Source organism: Zosterops lateralis, assembly GCF_965231275.1.
Source record: "Zosterops lateralis genome assembly, chromosome: Z".
Classification (NCBI taxonomy): Eukaryota; Metazoa; Chordata; class Aves; order Passeriformes; family Zosteropidae; genus Zosterops; species Zosterops lateralis.
Genome location: NC_139800.1, coordinates 67,039,607 through 67,057,921, shown reverse-complemented (window position 1 = coordinate 67,057,921; position 18,315 = coordinate 67,039,607).

Here is an 18,315-nt window from a genome sequence, read left to right as displayed (position 1 = left end):
GTGCCTGTGGTTTTTTTGGATTTTAATAAGGTTTTTGACACTGTCTCTCACAAAATTTTTTTGGACGAGTTGTCCAGCTGTACAATGAGAAGGTACAAGCTGCACTGGGTGAAGGACAGGGATCAAAGAGTTGTTGTGAATGTGTCTGACTGGCTGCTGGTGCTGTTCCTCAGGGCTCACTTCTACAGCCATTTTTTTCCTATATATTTACCAATTATCTGCATGCAGGAATTGACAGATTTGCTGATAACACTAAACTTAGACCCTGGGATTGAGTAATGCCAGGCACAAGCCTGAATTAGGAGAAGATTGGCTGGATGGCAGCTCTGCAGAAAAGGTCCTGGAGGTGCTGGTGGACAGCAGGCTCCACCTCAGTCAGCAGGGGAGCAAACTCCATCCTGGGGTGCATCACACACAGCACAGCCCAACAGCCAACAGAAGGAATTGTTCTGCTATACTCACTGTTGGTGAGGTCTGTTCTATTCTATTCTAGTCTAGTCTAGTCTAGTCTAGTCTAGTCTAGTCTAGTCTATTCAGTTCCATTCCATTCCATTCCATTCCACTCCATTCCATTCCATTCTTCCTTTTTTTTCTAAAATCATGTTTGCTAGAAGTAGCCAATGGTTCAAAACTATCAGAGAGGGGCACTTACAGGCATGCATGCAGACAGACTTATGGAAAGGCAAGGCCAGTTCAGATACTTTGAGGCAATGATGTGAGTTACTGAGAAAGATCAAGATAGGCTAGTGTTTGTAGACTGCCTCTACTATTAGTAGAGCCCAAATCCCTCAGCAACAAAGGATACAGCTTTTCAACTTAGGCTTATATTGAAAAACATCCTCTTAAGCAATCAACCCCCCACACCTGTGGGTGGCATAAAAGGAAACAGGAGAAATGAGGCACTAAAGGTTAAAATGACCCTCTGTGAATTCTCATCATGGTGCATGAACACATCATTCCATGGCAATGCAAGAAGTTTTGGCTGAAAATGTCTGTCTAAATAGAGGAATGCTACTACTCTGCAAATGTTTTGCTTTTGTATCTTTAGCTGAGGAACAAGTGAGAATTCTTTCTGAAGAATTGCTTTACTCCAGTAAAAACAAAATACAAAATCCATTAAGTCTTTCCTAATGAATTTTTAATGGTTGTGTAAGATCCATCTGATGCAACTGATGCATCTATGCTATCATTCATGTTGTATTCAAACGACTAAATAAACACATAAACAAAAGGATCTGTTCAGGTAAGCATTTAGGATTTAATAACTTTTTAAATCTTCCAGTATTCAGACCATGTAGTTTTTTCCTCAGGAAGCCAAACTGTAACTTGTCATATCAATGCTGCACCCAGAAAGAGCATAGAGAATACTGTATCAAGATCAGTGTATCAAGGAATGCCACCTCTTTTTCCAGCCCTAGATTATTATGCGTTATAATGAGAGAAAAAAATTTTGATGATCAAGTTCATCCTTCCTCACAGAGGATTTCAAAGAAAACTGGGACAGAGTACTGTAAGGCAGCAAATATGATTCCTGTAAAAAAAATTCTATTGTAAACCATGAACAGTCATGCCTACGTGCTTTCTTGATGTGTCCCATTTTCTCTGCAGAAATTTTGTCCAGTAGTTTTCAAGAGTTTTTTTTTCTTTATTTATTTATTTTATTTTTCAGGGACTTGGTATTTCTGCAGTGTGCATGAAGAGCAGCTTCAATTGGAGTTGCCGTTCTATGTTCAGAATGTTGTACACTTGCTTATTTCAGGATATTTCTGAGCAAACAAGACATTACATGTACTTCACAGCAGAGGAAATATTTCTTAGAAGCATGAGAATTACTGTATGTATACACTACAAGTGATTTATTTAAGTACAGTTACTCAGAGGCATTCCCCAAACTCTGAAATTACAGCACAAGAAGCTTTAAAAACACCAGTAACAAATATAGAGCTGCAAATGAAATCTCGTCTCCAGAAAATTCAGATGGTTGTAAGTTTAGGAAAGCAAATTGTGTTCCAGTTTAAAACACAGATAATGAGGCAAATATAAATATAATCCCATGTGACACAAGAACAAGGAAACATTCCGTTTAATAAAGGTAGAAAATTTTAAACTGGTTCAAATAATTTTGTTGACACATTGTAAAATTAGCCAAGGAGTATTTCTGCAAGGAAACATTACTTTAAAATTGTGTTATTTGAAACTATCATCAAGAACAAATGTCCAGCAGGATATAAGGTATACTGTCACAGTGAGGGTATCTGCAAGAAGCCTTTAGGTTCCCTGACTTCAGGACAGACGGTGACAAGAAAATTATTAGGAGTGGGAACGATGGTTGGCACTAGGAAAAGAACACTTTAATAACACATAAAAGAAAATAGGGACAGTGCCCAAAAACTGCACAGGACCTAGGAGAAACCAAAACTGTGGGGGTAACCAACCGAAGACCCGGAACTGAGGAAACATGACAAACATAGGTCTGAGGATAAGGGTCCAATCAGAAACTCAAACTGGGAGCACAACCACATTTGTACAACACAACTGACCAACCATAATAACATAACCTTATATGGAACAACTTCATTGACATGCAAACTCCCATGAACCTTTACTACTCACTACAACTAGAAAGGGGTTTCCCATGGCCTTAAGTTTAGAGTTGCTTCAGCTTGGCCAACTCCCTCAGTATACTTGCAAACTATAGAGATAATGTCAACATCTAGGTTTACATTAGTATAAATAGCAAATGCATACCAACAATTATGGAAGGAATTATTATAAATCTAGGTCCAGAAATTTAGATTTCAAAGTATTTTTAATTGATTAAGAAGAATATTTCTTCATGAGTGGATTATTTCCTGCTCTTGTACTTCAGAGTACTTACCCAAGGTCCTTTTATTCCTGCTGCTTTAGCAAAGATTTAATAAGATTTAAGTTTTCTCTTCATCCACTATGGCAATTTTTATGTAACAAAACATTAATTTCTGTATTAAAATCAATTAAATAGTCCTGCAAATACACAAAGATTCTAAACTAGCTTAATAAAAATGATTTTTCTTTCTTTCAGCTAAATCACTTCCTTTGCATGGCACTAGGACTCAGCCTACTGAGCTGCTAAACAAACTATCTGCTTTTTCAGACCCATTTACACCTCCAAAAACAAAGCAAAACAAAAAAGTAACAAATTAACTATGTTTTTATTCCAGGTCACTTATCTAGATAATCCATTTGGATGCTAAAACACAACTATGAGATATAAAATATTGCTCTGACAGTCCTCATTTGTGCTGGACATTTAAACCAGGCATGAAAGAATAAGAATACTTAAATGATTGTTTTATTGGTAACGTGGTTTTTATATTTGTAGCAATTACTAACTGGTTAATAAATGTGTGTTTTATATTGCATTTGAATAGACTAGACTAGACTAGACTAGACTAGACTAGAAGTAGAGTTTTCAGTTGTAAGGAACATAAAATGATCATCCAGTCCAATTGCCTGACCCCTTCAGGCTTGACCAACAGGTAAGGTATGTTATGAAGAGCATTGCACAAATACCTGTTGAATTACAGATTAGAGACTCAGCATGTTCCTATCATCTAGACCTCCTAGAATACCTGTGGATATGCTTTAGCAAAGCTTGAGCTCTGCAGGATAACTCAGACTAGTAAATGAAATACTAGCTAACAAAAATTCTCAAGTCAACCATAACAAATTAAAATTTCGTTAAAGAGATAGAATAGTCTACATATATTTGTATCTCACATTAATATATCAGGATATACACAGGCTATTAAGTATGAAAAAAATATTGCATGCAACCTCTCTATCTCTAAAAGCACTTTCTAAATAAAAGCTCTTTGTAATTTGAATTCCTACCAAGGTTTCTGATCAATTCATTTAGCAGTGATACATTGAATCAAAGAATAGACCCTAGCAAACAGGGTCTAAAACTCATATATTAAAACCCAACAAAACACCCCCCACAAAGCCCTCCAAAATTCCACAAAAAGGTGCTACACGAACAGGTACTCTATAAGATATATATATCTGAGATTCTATTAATCAATATACAAATATATATCCTGGTAATCCATCAAGACAGCACACAGGATTACGATTCAAAACACTTTAGTCAGGAAAGCCTTCTTCATCAGGAAAGTACTCAAAGAGATGCAGAAGGCCTATGCACAAACAAGTCAAAGGTTCCCTTACAGTTGTGGAAATCTCACTCTGTACTTCCTTTCTAAAAGACAGTGTTTTTAAATAGAAGCAGGCAACTTTTTCTGTCGTGAACAAAAGAATATTAAAAGACAACTAATTGCTTTTATGCCTCTTTTTCATCTGCCGTAGCAGCTACAACTGTTGCTTCAAACTTGATACATCCTAGGCATTCAACACCCTGTAAAACTAGGCATGAAAGATCCAACAAAAATGGGTGAAATAAGAGCTTGTAGCCAGACAAGACTGCTCCCATCTTCCAAGTGTCTCCTGAGTATTAGTGTGAAACTGTAACACAGTAAAATAGTGACACTGCATCCTGTAGGCACATGGAGGGAAATGAAAACTGCCACAGTGATTGATTTGGTTTGCCAGTAAAAAAAAAAAAAAAAAAAAAAAAAAAAAAAAAAAAGATTATAGGATTAATTTATAAATATATAGCAAAATGTTTCAGCCATTAGTTTCAAAAGTCTCTTTTTTGGCCATTTATAGTAAATGAGCCAGCTTATTTGGAAGCCCTAACAACTGTTCCAAAATGGATAACTTTTGCTTTTCAGAATAGAATTATAATTTTTCTTCTGTACCAAAGCCCAGAGTAGCTGAAGCAATTCTGTCATTATTCTTTGAGGCTGACTGAAGTACAGCATGTATGTCTATGTATGTGTGTTACATCTCCAAATTTTGGCACAAAGTCAAATTTGTCAGGTCTCTGAGTGTGAATATCTTCTGGTATTTAGTTGACAGAGTGAAGAAGTGTGGGAAATCAAGGCACAGAAAATTCTCAAAATCTTGTGCATGCAGGCTCAAACACAGAAATGAATACAGGGTTTGACCTGACACCTTGGAAAAGGCTTCCAGATCTGGAGACATAAGCAGGAATGTGGATTTGTAGTTTAGATAGAAACACATTAATCTAGGTAGTGGAAAGTTTAAAGTTTTAAAGTGTGGATATAGAAGCAAAAAAGTTAAGGTGTAGTACTGTAAGTTTGTGTGTCATCGTAAGATAAGTTAAAAACGTATGCACTGTGGCAGGACAGGTGACACAAATTAATTAGGGATTGGTGTGATAATAACAACATTCTTTGTGGCAGTAGTTTATTGGCTAATTAACCTTTAAAAGACCGTGTAAGCTGTGATCTTGTGACCACTGATAACCACTGACCATGAATTCCTTGTGCATGTGGTGAAGATCTTCTCACTCCTTGAGACTTAGGCAATAAATCATGTTTTAAGACATCTCCAGTGGTCCCATCTCTCTTAATATCCCAACAAAGAAGTTGAAGAGTGAAGAGCTGTTAGAGTCCAAGGAGGGCTCTCCCACCAGTGCAGTGAGGAAAGCTGGAGGGAAGGACTCGCCTGTAGTTCCCTCAGGGAGCATTTCCAGCTGTGGGTTTACCACTGGTGCAACAGCTGTGCAACAGCTCGTCTGGGCACAGTCCTAGACTTTCCTCTGTCTGGCCCAGAAGCTAGACCCTTGGAGTGAACTTCCCAGCTCAGCCTTACCCTGGGCTGTGTCTGACTGGGATCAGCTCTTACCTTAATTCTGAACTCTTGTGATTTTGTCAGTGAGGCCACTGCTCCCAGCAGACTTGCTGTCACACTTGGCTCCTGGCTTGCCTTCCTTCCCAGAGCAATCAAGCCTTGCTGTGCCCAGTGCAACTCTGAGAAACTGATTTGTCAAAAAAGCCAAACAATTTTGGAATTTAATGTTAATAATTTTTTTTTTTTGACAGAGGGACGTCAAAGCCTGAGAGATACGGTACAAGCTTAATACATTAGGACCCAGGTAAGTTAAGAGGTCTGCCATGATGTCATTATTGGTATCATGGTAATGATTAAATTTTCAAAAAATCCTGGTCTAGTCAAGGACAAAGAGAAAATTTTGGAAAGCTCCTCAAAAGCTCAACAAAAGTGCGTTGTGAATTTGGTTGCATAAGGATTTCTGCTGCTCAGAGAAGATAAAGATTACTATTCCAAGAATGAGGAAGATAAAAGATTTCCTTTGTCAAGCAGCCACAATAAAAAACATTCCTCTGTCTCAGGATCTCCAGTGCTCAGCCTGGCCTTTTAGCAAAAACCATAATGGAAGGGGAGTTTGTCTTAGCTTATTGATCTGATACAGATATAAGTATTGAACTAAATTCTACTTTTAGGTGCAGAGGTAAGGTTCAAGAATAGACAACACTGATGCATTTTTTCTTCTGACTGCATTTCTGGCAAAGGCAATGTGATCCTGGGAGTTGTATTCATGAAATTGACAGTAAAGTTTGAACTACTGTACTTTTTTCCAAATTCCAAATTTCCTTTTCAGTCTTTTTTTTTTTTTTTGACACACTTGAATGCACAAATCTTTGAGCCACTCCCCTCTCCTTAAAATAATGGAATATCTTACTTGAGAGAAGGGAGACTAATGCATTAGGGCACTCCTTCATTTACTAGGTGCTATGGGTGAAGAAGACTTGATCCTAAAATGGAAAAAAAAACCTAGATGAGTTGTATAGCTGCTGCATGTCTTTCAAACCCTTGTGTACTATATTTATACAAAAAGTACTACAAATTTCCCTCCTATTTTAAAACTGCCTGGTTTTTGTATTTTTCCCCTGTGAGAATATGTGTTTATGTCCACAGAGAATTGATTTTTAAATTTTTTTTCTTATGAGTGAACTGGGATTTTTTTCCATCTTCAGCTACTGAAGTTGAAGAATCAAGCACGAGCACACTGGCACCACTTTGTAGAGCTGTGAATCTATTTTTCACTTCTTCAGGATACTTTTTCTTTCTGAATCTAGATGATGTTAAGAACTTTTTAAGCATGTCTGCAATCATATGTAGAAAAAGAGGTCTTGGCTTAACAAAGGGGAATGAAGTTATTTTAGATAATAAATGCACATATGGTGATCTTACCTGTAAGTATTTTGGTTAACGTTTTCCAAAAGGCTCAAGAGAGGTGTGTGGGTCCTTCCTTCCAAAAGACTAGCTTACCTGTAGTAGATTTTGTTCTCTCATACCTTTTAGTATGTTTTTCTTCAAACTCAAGGCTGTCTGAATTGCCACAAGTTGTTCTCTGCAGGTAGTGCTATAGTGACTTTTCATGTGAATGGCTAAGAAGGGATATAGGTGTCTCAGTATAATTACACATCCTGAAATTATGGAGCCTCAGTTCATACCACCCTAGAGAAACTAGGACTGCTGCCTAACACTGGTAACATTGCTGCACAGAAAACACTACAGAGTCCTCCCTCTCTGACACTGCATAGCAGAAATGTGTGAGATACTCTGGCTGAAGTCACAGACAAAGTCTGCACTTGTTTCAGAAAAAGAAATTTTTATCCCTTTAATTAAGATAAGCCTAAGAAGGGCAAATACTTTTGCAATGAAAACTAACTTATGAAAAGGGTAAAATCTGTCAGTTCTCAGATATAGCTTCATCAAAAAGCTAACTGAACAAAAAAATTGTCATGGTCTACCTATTAGAAAGTTAAAATAATCAAATTCCATGGTTAAATATGTCATATCTGCACTTTGGTTTCCCATTAATCCGATTATTTGTCTGTCTGCCTCAGAGTTTTTTTCAAAGGCAGTGAGTAGAACAGGCTTCATTGTAAAAACACACAGTCCATAGTCCATGTGGAATAACTTCTCTGTTTGTTCAGCATCAGTTCTTTCAGCCACAGGAAGCCTGACCTATCAGTTCTTCTTTTCATAGCACAACTGATTTAAGCATGGTACAAACAACATAATTAACAGAGGAACTGAAAATTCAGAATGGAAGCTTTTCAGATTAAATAAAATGGCATAAAGCATTTTCTAGAGTTTGATTTTTCAGCAACCAGAACCTAGGAGTTATTATAGGAATTATCTTGATACTTATCTTCATTCTGCTTCAGTAACAGCACCTGCAAGATCTTATTGATGTAACGAGTAAACCAGATGGTAACTTGGCTAAATTTTTTGGGGGGAAAAAAGTGATGGAGTTTTTATATAATCATGGTGTAGGACAACTGAAGAATTTTAAATTGGATATACATATTGATCTATATGAAACCAAGCCACCTTGTTATGTTTGTTGATAATCTACTATGCTATTGATTGCCACGTACTTCCCTATCCTCTAAAATCTGCTGTGTTCATATCTTTTATGTGTAAAACATCAGGACATCATTGCCAGAATCTAAGTTATGCATTGCTTCTGCAACTGTCACAGATCATGCTGGGAAGGCCAAGTCTGTTTTGTTTATTCTGTTACATGCTTGAAGCTAATTTGTTTCCTGGCAAAGAAAGTGGCATATATAAACAGTCTGAATTTTCTTTATCTATTGAGCTCATAATCTTCCCTGGCCAGTCAGATTGCTTATTCAAACTCAACCAGTTAATAACTATACAAAATACAGTTATCTTACGTGAAACAATTGCTGTAATGTGCAAAGTTATGCCCAGCTTTCTTCATCCTTTTTTACTGCTTCTGTACACTTTCAAATATATTGTGTTGATTTTCCCAGTAACAGTATTTTAATGTATCATCTAGGAAATAAACAGTGAAAGAATATTTTCACTGCAGCAACATCTCATCTAATTTTAAAGGACAAAAGTCTACCAACAATCATTCTACTCTTTTATGAACATATTACTTTAGGTATTTTCCATGAACTATGTATGTAGGCATGGAAAAGCTACCAGTCAGGCCTGATTAAGAAGCTGTACCACAGGACATGTTTAAAGAGGTGGATTCAGACCTTCATGACTCAGAGATGACATTAAGGAATTAGATCCAATAATACTGTCCATATGTAAACAGAAAGTAAATATGGTACAAGTAGTCTGGCTCTCTGCCTTAAGAAACAGGCTTTAGGGAGAAACTCATCAACAAATTGCACAGAAGGCTGGTTTGCAGAATTTCCCAAATCTTCTCTCTTATGTTAAAATATATAATGGGCAATATAATGACATTACTATATGTGGATAATCTACAGATTTTAGGACCTTATTGGTCAAAGTGAACATAGAAAACAGTGAAGTCCACTATTACAAGGAGAGTTAAAACAAAATACAGTGAAGTCTCTCACAACACTTGCAGACATCAACAATTAAACCTGGAGCATCTTTTATTTCAGCAATATTTCATGGAAGAAGCCCTGGTGATTGGTTTTGCTTGCAAAAACTCTTTGGAATTCCTTTCAGCAATAGCTTATACAGCTAAAAAGTGAGAGTGTATATTGGCAGCTTTTTTAGGGGCCTTCCTAAAAAATTTTAAAATAATGCTATATGCTGTTGAAACAGAAAAAAGTTAAATGCTGAAATTCCAAAATGGAATTTCTCCGTTTTGCCTCATGAAACAGTCACTTTCTATTACACATTTCTACATGGATTTTTTTTTCCTAAATAGAGACATTTCTGTGGAGACATTAATTCTGAAAACCTGATATTTATAGAAGAAAGATAAAGAGATAATTTCCAAGAATCTCTGCCCTGCATTTCCTGTATGCATATGCAAACATCATAGCACAAATAGTGGATATTTATTATCTGTTATTCCAGACAAAAGGAAACATAAATGTTTGTCCCAGCCCTGAAGAGCTTGCAGGGTAAAGGTGAGGAGCCAAGAGAGGAGCATTCTTACAGTACAAGAGAAGAATGTCAGCTGGCAATTGGCCACATATGCTCAGCATAAAATTTTAGAAATGGTAAGAGTTTTTTTTTTCAAAATATTCAGTATGCAATGCATTCCTATAACTTAACACTAATGGTCATCAGCCTCCTGCGCACTTCACTCCAAATTGCAGCCAATTATTGTGCTGAAAGTCTATCCCCCCACTTCGAGCAGAGATGTACAGAGGATCAGGGGGTGGATTGCCCTGCTGTCTAATGGGGCTGTTCTCAAGCCAAGGTTTCTAGCAGAGTCTCCCTACCCGCTCTATCCCTGCCATTAACAACAAGGAATGCTAATACTAAAGGTTAACTCTAAGGACCTGACACAACCTAAGGACTATCTCCAAAGCACCCAAAGCTGTTAAATAAGACAGAACTGTGAGGTTTTGGTCACAGATGGAGATGCTCAGTAGCCGATCTCAGTTGTAGTCCCTGAGCTGCAGGGAGGGCTGTGGGCTGCCCCTCAGGCCAGTTCTCAGAGGGGGCAGCGGCCACTGTGACATGGTCGACATTGTCAGCTCCAGGAGGAAACCACCACAGTCTGGAGAACATGGCTTGGATCCATTTGCGGCTCACAGAGGAAGAACAGGGCCGGCTCTTGCTGAACTCCCGGCCACCAGCACCTCTTTTGGTGCCTCAACCTTGCCCTGCACCTGCTGCCGAAGACGATTTTCCGGCCTGTCGCTCTCGGGCTCTCCTTGCAGCAGGGACGCGTTTCCCTCTGCCAGGTGAGGAAAGAAAGAGCCTGGCGGGGGTGGCGGGCAGCAGCCGCTGGCGGTATTCCATGAATTCTCTGGATGCAGGGCCCAGGCGGGCCCCGCCCCGGCAGTGCGGGCATAGGCCGCCAGGGGGCGCCGCGCGGCTGCCGCCAGGCCTCAGGGCGCCGGGGCCGGGCCGGGCGGGGGCAGCGTTAATTAGTTACTTAGTTAATTAGTTAAATAGTTACGGAAACGAGTCAGTGAGGGGGTGACAGCCAGCCAAACAGATAGATAAACAAGGATGAAACTCTCTTTTGTAGCCCCCATGCCTTCCTCCTTGGCTCAGTGAAGTTTTTTCTTCCTCTCGGATGGACAAGTCCGCGTTGTGTGTCTGGAAATGCCGGTCGGACACAATGGCAGGAAAAACTATAAAGCTGTAAATTGGGCAGGACAGCGTGCCCAGGGGCAATGCACATGCACTTCCATGTAAAAAGTGAGGGGCAGCTCCTGTGCAGCCCTTACAGGAATTCTTTTGGTGATTGTGTTTGATAATGTTTATCAGTTTCTTCAGGGGCGGGATTTGGGACACGTAATTTAATCCACACTTTTCAGAATATGGAAAGCATCCAAGGCATTATGGCACAAGCAGCTTAATGTGCTGCAATTTCATGACACTATGGTGATTTAGCTCCACCCCCCCTTTTTTTTTTTTTTTTTTTTTTTTTTTTTTTTTTTTTTTTTTTTTTTTTATGTCCAGAGATGATGCGAATACCATAGCTGACAGCCAACTCGTGCTACATCACAACATAAAGAGGATTACACGTACAGATTACAGCTCTTAGGTTCCATGGGAATATCTAACAGGAGCAGTTTACATCAGAACTGGAGCTGCTGTTGGAGAACTAAGTGTTTGGATGAGTCTGTGGCTCTCACAGGGCTCACAGGTCTGCAGGAGAGGAAGTCCACAAAGTGTTTGGCTCTAGGATATCCATATTGCTGAGCTGGCAAAAGCAGGGACAATAGTGCATGATGTCACTGCTTATCTCTAGGGCCTTTGTGATAATCCACTGCTGCTGTTGCCATGGGAGCGTGGCGTATGCTTAAAATCCATAAAGGCAACATTCCATGAGGCCAACAGACTTTGGCTGATAGGCCAAAAATTTAGTGTGCTGAGAAGCCTGCAAATTAGGAAGTCGGAAATGAGCACCTAGGGCATCCGAAATGGAAGAAAAGCTCCTGTAGGAAGACTGGTGAGGAGTTTGTTTCAAAAAAATTTATCTGCTTGGTGTTTTTTAATGCAGAACAAAGTTTGTGCGAAATTCTTCAGCTGAATGAATGTCTTTACAGCAGTAGCACAGCTTCAATCCTCTAAAAAATGAGGGAGGGCTAGAAATAATTTGTGTGTTAGCAGGACTTTAGCAGTCCCTTCTGACTTCTTGACTTCTGGATGTTCCAGAGCATTTAACAGAGCAGGATGCAAGTACATGGTGAAAATCTCTGTATAGAGAAGTGTGAAGGCTGCTGTGTAAACACATTAACATTAGTGTCAGCTGGGACAGAGCCCGTTTTCTTCACAGTGGCTGCTACAATAATGTGGATTTTGTTTTCAATGTGAGAATAACGTTCCTAACATACTATGTTTTAGTTGTTGCTGAGTAGTGCTTATCCTTAGTCAAGGACTTTTCAGTTTCATGCTCTGCCATTGAGGATCTGCAGAAAAGGTGTTTGGGAGCATGGCCAGGACAACTGACCCAAACTGGCCAAAGGGATATTTCATAATATAGACTGTCATGCTCAGTATATAAACCAGATGGGATTGGCTGGGAGAAAGTGGCTGCTCTTTGAGGATGGCCTGGACATCGCTCAGCAGGTAGTGAATAATTGTATTGTGTATTTCTTGTTTCCCTTGGGTTCTGTTACTCTTTCTCTGCTTGGCATTACAATTTTAAAAATTGTTTTTATTATTGTAATATTTGTTACAATTATTAAATTGTTCTTTTCTCAACCCATGAATTTTACCTGTTTTTTCCAATTCTCCTCCCTATTAGGATGGACTGAGGGGAGTGAGAAAGAGGCTGAATGGTATTTAATTGCTGTCTGTTATTGAAGCATGACAATTAGGTATTACATTTTTTTTTTTTTTACTGCAGCCATTCTGTTTCAATGCTCAAAATATATTTATTAGTTAGAGAGAGGCTGTTAAACTCAGAGGATGTTAAGTATAATGGGAATCTCATTAATAGTCATTCACCCTGTTGCAATTAGCAGGCAGTGTGGGTAGCTAGCAAATTTTGTTTGATTTCTGCTGCTGATTGGTGTGCTGACTTTTTTTTGGAAATAACACCAGAAAATTCTAAAGATGCTGCATTGGAGGATCCTGAGGACACTGCTGACTGCTTACTTGTATTTCACTTGACAGAATCAGAGAATGCTTTGGGTTTGAAGTGAGCTCACACATTTTCTACTGCCAACACCCCTGCAAAGGGCAGGGACACCTTCCGTGGGCAAAGACATCTTCCACTGGACCAAGTGATTCAAAGTCCTCTCTAGCCTGGCCTTGAACACTTCCCAGGTGCAGGAATCCACAACTTCTCTAGGCAACCTGTTCCGGTGCCTCACCCTACTCACAGTACAGAATTTCTTCCTGAGATCTGTTCTAAAACTATCATCTATGCTTTTAAAACCGTTCCCCATGTCCTTGTCCTGACACTACATGCCCATTGTAAAAAGTCCCTTTCCAGCTCCTCTGTAGCATTTTTAGGTGCTGGAAGGCTGCTCAAAATTCTCCTCAGAGTCTTCTCCAGGCTGAATAGGCCTCAGCTCTCTCAAGTGTCTTCACAGGAGAGATGCCCCAGCCCTGTGATCCTCTTCATGGCCTTTCTGTTAATGTCCCAGTCCCCAACAGCTCCATGTCGCTCCAGTGCTGGGAGCCCAGGGCTGGAGGCAGCTCTGCGGGTGGGGTCTCACCAGAGCGGGGCAGAGGGGCAGAATCCCCTCCCTCCCCTGCTGCCCACGGGGCTTTGGATGCAGCCCAGGACACACTTGGCTTTCTGGGCTGGCAGTGCCCATGGCTGGCTCATGTCCAGCTCTCAGCCCCAGCACCCCCAAGTCCTTCTGGGCAGGGCTGCTCTCAATCCATTCTCTGCCCAGCCTGTGTTTATGTTGTACTTGGAATTGCCCCAGCCCAGGTGCAGGACCTTGCACTTGGCCCAGTGGAACTTCATGACATCCACACATCTCTCTGTTTGAGTGCATTGTCCAAGCAGGTTGAAATCTTGTGGCCGGTTTGTCTTTAGTTTCCCTTTAATTCCCTTTTGTCTTCTTGTAACTCTCTGTAATCTTACCTGCAGAACTCTGCAACCCATCTCACTCCTTGGAGTAAGAATAGAAACATCCCCTTGAAGAAACACCTCAGGTGAAAAACCCAGTTCAAAACTGCCCCTTTCTTTTTGCAATCCCTACAGGTTTTCTGCAGTTTAGCTCTGAGATCAGCCCTAAATTGTCGGTGCACCATCACCTCCTATTTTCTTTTTGAACCTGCTTCCTTCCTTTTTTCTTTTGCTGACTGTCCAAGCCATTCATGTTTCTTCCTCATGTTTCCTGCCACCTGTATCTTGCCCATTTCCCCTCTTCTTTCAAACTATTGTATGCCATATCTTCTTTTCCTATGTCTACTAATTTCTCTTCCTCCATCAGTCATGTGTGATAGAATAATGTATTAATTGTGTGATATTTCAGTATCATTTCTGCAATATGTACCTTACACTGACTTCCACTAATGTATTAAATGTGGAGTGTTTTCTCCTTACAGATAATAAACAAAAAGAGCAGCAAAACAAGTTAATTGAAAAAAACCAGGATTTTTTTTGGTTGAGGAGCAGCTGACCAGAGTGGCTGCCAGATAGCTCTGAACTGTACTCTCTTTATTTCATAGTTATCAAAAGCCTTCCACACCATCCACATCTTCCAGAATTTGACTCTTGTTACTGGGAAGTAGCTCTCAGGTAACAGCTGTGGTCTCCAGTGCTGACACCATTCCAAAGGTCAGCCTGTAGAGCCTGGAAGTTATAGAAAGGGACACATTGGTTGGAGTTATGAAGAGTTAAGAAGGCTGTAGAGAGCTGTCCTAAGAGCTTAACAATTTGTTTGTAATTTCACCATGGGTGTTTCATTTACAGTTGTTCTCTTGGCCAAATATTCCCAGCTAGGACTGCATTCAGTCAGGGTAACATAGGAGGTTTTTCCACAGAAATTATTCAGTGTAAGTTATTTTATGAGCATTTTAATGAGGAACAAAACAAAACAGAATTGCTTTCCTGGAAAATGGAAAACCATTTTAGAAAAATACAGTTTTTTTTTAAAAAAAGAAATAGTACTGTAAGTTGTGCTTTCTCTGAATTTTAGTGTTATTTTCTGCTATGTGGTATAATGATCTTAGATAGTATGATGCCTTTGAAAAAACCCCACACCAGCAGCAGTTCTTGCATGTTCTTGTTACAAATTTGGTCTCATAAATTCTTAGTTCCCAAAACATTAAAAAGTCTTTTCTTACATCTGTGCTCTATTCATCATGCAAATACCCTCATACTGGTATAGTTACAGTTAATTCCTTCTGAATATTCCTTCTGAGTACTGCTGTACTGCTGTAGTGGCATGACACTCAAGATAGTAGGCTGCCCATATTTTGAGCCTCAAAAAAAATGATGAGAGCTGATGGATTGCTTTTTAGGTAAAGCTGTTGCTGGTGGCATAATTTCTGCATAGTGAATGGTATATCTTGTAATATTGTGAGTCTTTTTAAGAGGATAGAACTTGTGAAGTCACAGGACTCCATAAATGGTCTCTTAAATGAGTTGTGAGTGCATTATAGGCAAACACTAAGGAGTGAGAAGTGGTGGAAATAGAATTGTCTACAGTTTTCTACTGGAAAGGAGTATCTTGGTTCTGGTGCTTGTGAATAGTGACATCCTTGTGACTCAGCACTGTGTTCACTGCTTTCATGGCAGGGAACTGCTGCAAAAATATAAGGAACATGTGTGAAAGAGGTGTGCTTATCAGAAACAGGATGGCAATTTTTTAAAAACTTACAACAAATGCAGACTTTTCCTTGTTTTCAATATACTGTAAAGCTTAATTATATGGAAGATTCATAGGTCATATTTCAAATTAAAGAAGTATTTAGAAAGGGTTTGGTTTAATTAGGCAAAGGAGCTAGGTGATATACTTTATGTGGTTATTATCTTTAAAAAATGAGGGCAATTTAAAATAATTCAGTTTCCTTTTTCAGGGTGGCCTTGACAAATAGTTTCAAAAGGATTATTTCCCTCTGTTTTCATGAGGATTATTCAAATCTCAAAATACAAAACCCTGGCCAAAAGGGGTGTGCATAACTGGGTATGTACTATTTAGGCCTTCAGAAGATATGGGATTTTTATTATTATTATCATTATTATGTTGTTGTTGTTGTTGATGTTGTTGTAGTTGTTGTTATTATTTAGAATTTTGACTGATTTCACACAGAACTGCAGGAAGATCAGATAGTGCCTCAAGGTGGAAGATTTCTTTGTTAATTTTATTTATGTCTGTCTATCATGCCAGTCTGTCATCTAATTAGCAAACTCCAACCATCTCTAGGAATGAAACTTGGAGAGTTAACTGTCTCTCAAATTAGATTTCTTTTATGCCATCTAGTCAGACTCATCAGCTGATAGATATGTTTTGAAGTAGGTTTTCAAATATTTATGATATGTAACCAAATTGAATGTGTTGAAAATGAAAAAATATTTGGGTGTCAGTGAACAAACTGAATTTATAACCTTGCTATATTGAAAAGGTGATGGTAATGTTGAAGCAAAGCTGAAGTGAGGTATTAAAGAGGTGCCATGGCAAGTGCTTGGATATCTGAAACCAGGTGACTAAACCCAAACTTCATATGGTTAACTTTCCCTTCATACTGTTAAAATACTGTTAAAATACTGTTAAAATACTGTTAAAATACTGGAATACTGTTAAAAGTAGACCATAGAATACTAAAGGAGATTTCTACTGAATACTTTTTTTCTTTTTAAGCCACGTGCTGCAGGAATACTTGTCCTTTCTTTTGAAGCAGGTGATACTACTGTTAGAACACTGCATTTTCAGTGAAAAAGAACCATTTCAAATTTTAATGCATTTATATGCATTTGACTTTGCATTTATAGCATTTGTCTTTGTTAGAATGCAACATGGGATATGGATAAAAGTGTTTTCTATTCCAGAGAGAAGATAAGTAGTAACTGTTCACAGAGGTCAAATGTCATCTAAGAACTCTGACAAAATAGTATTTCATGTAGTTCCTTTATGTCTTGCTTCTTTCTTTCCTCTGCAATTATAAATACAGTACTGCACTGGATCTATGTTTAAAATAATCCTTCAGAACAGAAAAACAGTTATTTCTTCTGGTATACTGCAAGCACTTTAGAAAAAGTGATGTAAATTGTGATGTATCTCAAAACCCCCCAGTGTAAATTACGCGTGAGAACATGCACATGCAGATGTTAGCCTGTCCCAATCAAGCTTTTTCAGCGCCCCTGATGTCAGCATGACAATGATTAAAACTCATGTTAAACAAGAAACTTAATTAAAAAATATGATGTGCTGTAGATGAACTGCCTTGTTCCTGGAATTTTCCTCTGCTCTCATTTGGCTTCTCTAATGTAAAAAAAAAAAACCAAAAAAAACAACAAAACAAAACCAACCAACCAAAAAGAGAGAGATAGAGAGAGAGAGAGAGAAGACTATTAAATATATGTTCACTTCCTCACTCAAATGTGAGTTACAAAAAAAGGGATGACCTTCCAAAGCATTGGGATGATCAGATCTGTCCATTAGTATCATCCCATCCAAAAACAGTATAAAAGAGGACAAAAGCTAAACCTATTCAAAATTTTCTGTTTTTCCACCTGCCCAGTAAGCCCGATAGGCACCGGTGCTGACTTGTGGAGCTCTGTGTTCCTGCAGGATCACCACATGTGAAGGATCCTTTCGGCTTTCTGCTCTGCCTGGGCAGACAGCAGAATTCCCATGCATTTAGACATGAGGCAGCAAGTAAGAATCCCTGGCTTCATTTTTGCTGAGTAGGTCAGGTTTTCATTTGATGTTCTTCTTGTAGCTGTAGTCTGCATTTCCAATAATAAAGACAGAAAAAAAATTTGTGTCTTATGACAGAGGGCGAGGAAGAGACCGAAGCAATACTGAATATGCACTGCTTAGTGCAAGACCAAGCAATACTCACAAACATTCACACACAAGTGACTGTAGCATTTCTTTTCACCTTTGGCTTTTCTGAATTGTTGCAAGTGATCTTTTCTGGAATTTCCATTACCCACTTATCTTCTACACTTGGACTGCCTGCCAGCTGCTACTGCCTCTGTAGTACATTTAGGAGAGAAATTTGACATTTGAACTAGTGGCTATGGTTGCAGGTGGTTTACTTTGTTCTTGGTCTAAAGGAGCCACAAATTAAGATGGTTTTGCAGCATCTGGATAAACATTGCTTTTTGCCTATATGGAACATCCATCTTTACTGATACCACATTTACTCTCTGCTGAGCTCTTTGCAAATTTGCATAGATTAGGTGAGTCAGTAGATGACAGATTATACTTTCTGGTTTGGGAAAATTTTCTACTTTCTTCATCTGCTTGTGAATTATTGTTTTGGGCATTGAACCTGTCTATGTTTCCTACCTTACAAGCCATTTTTAAAAATACAAATTAG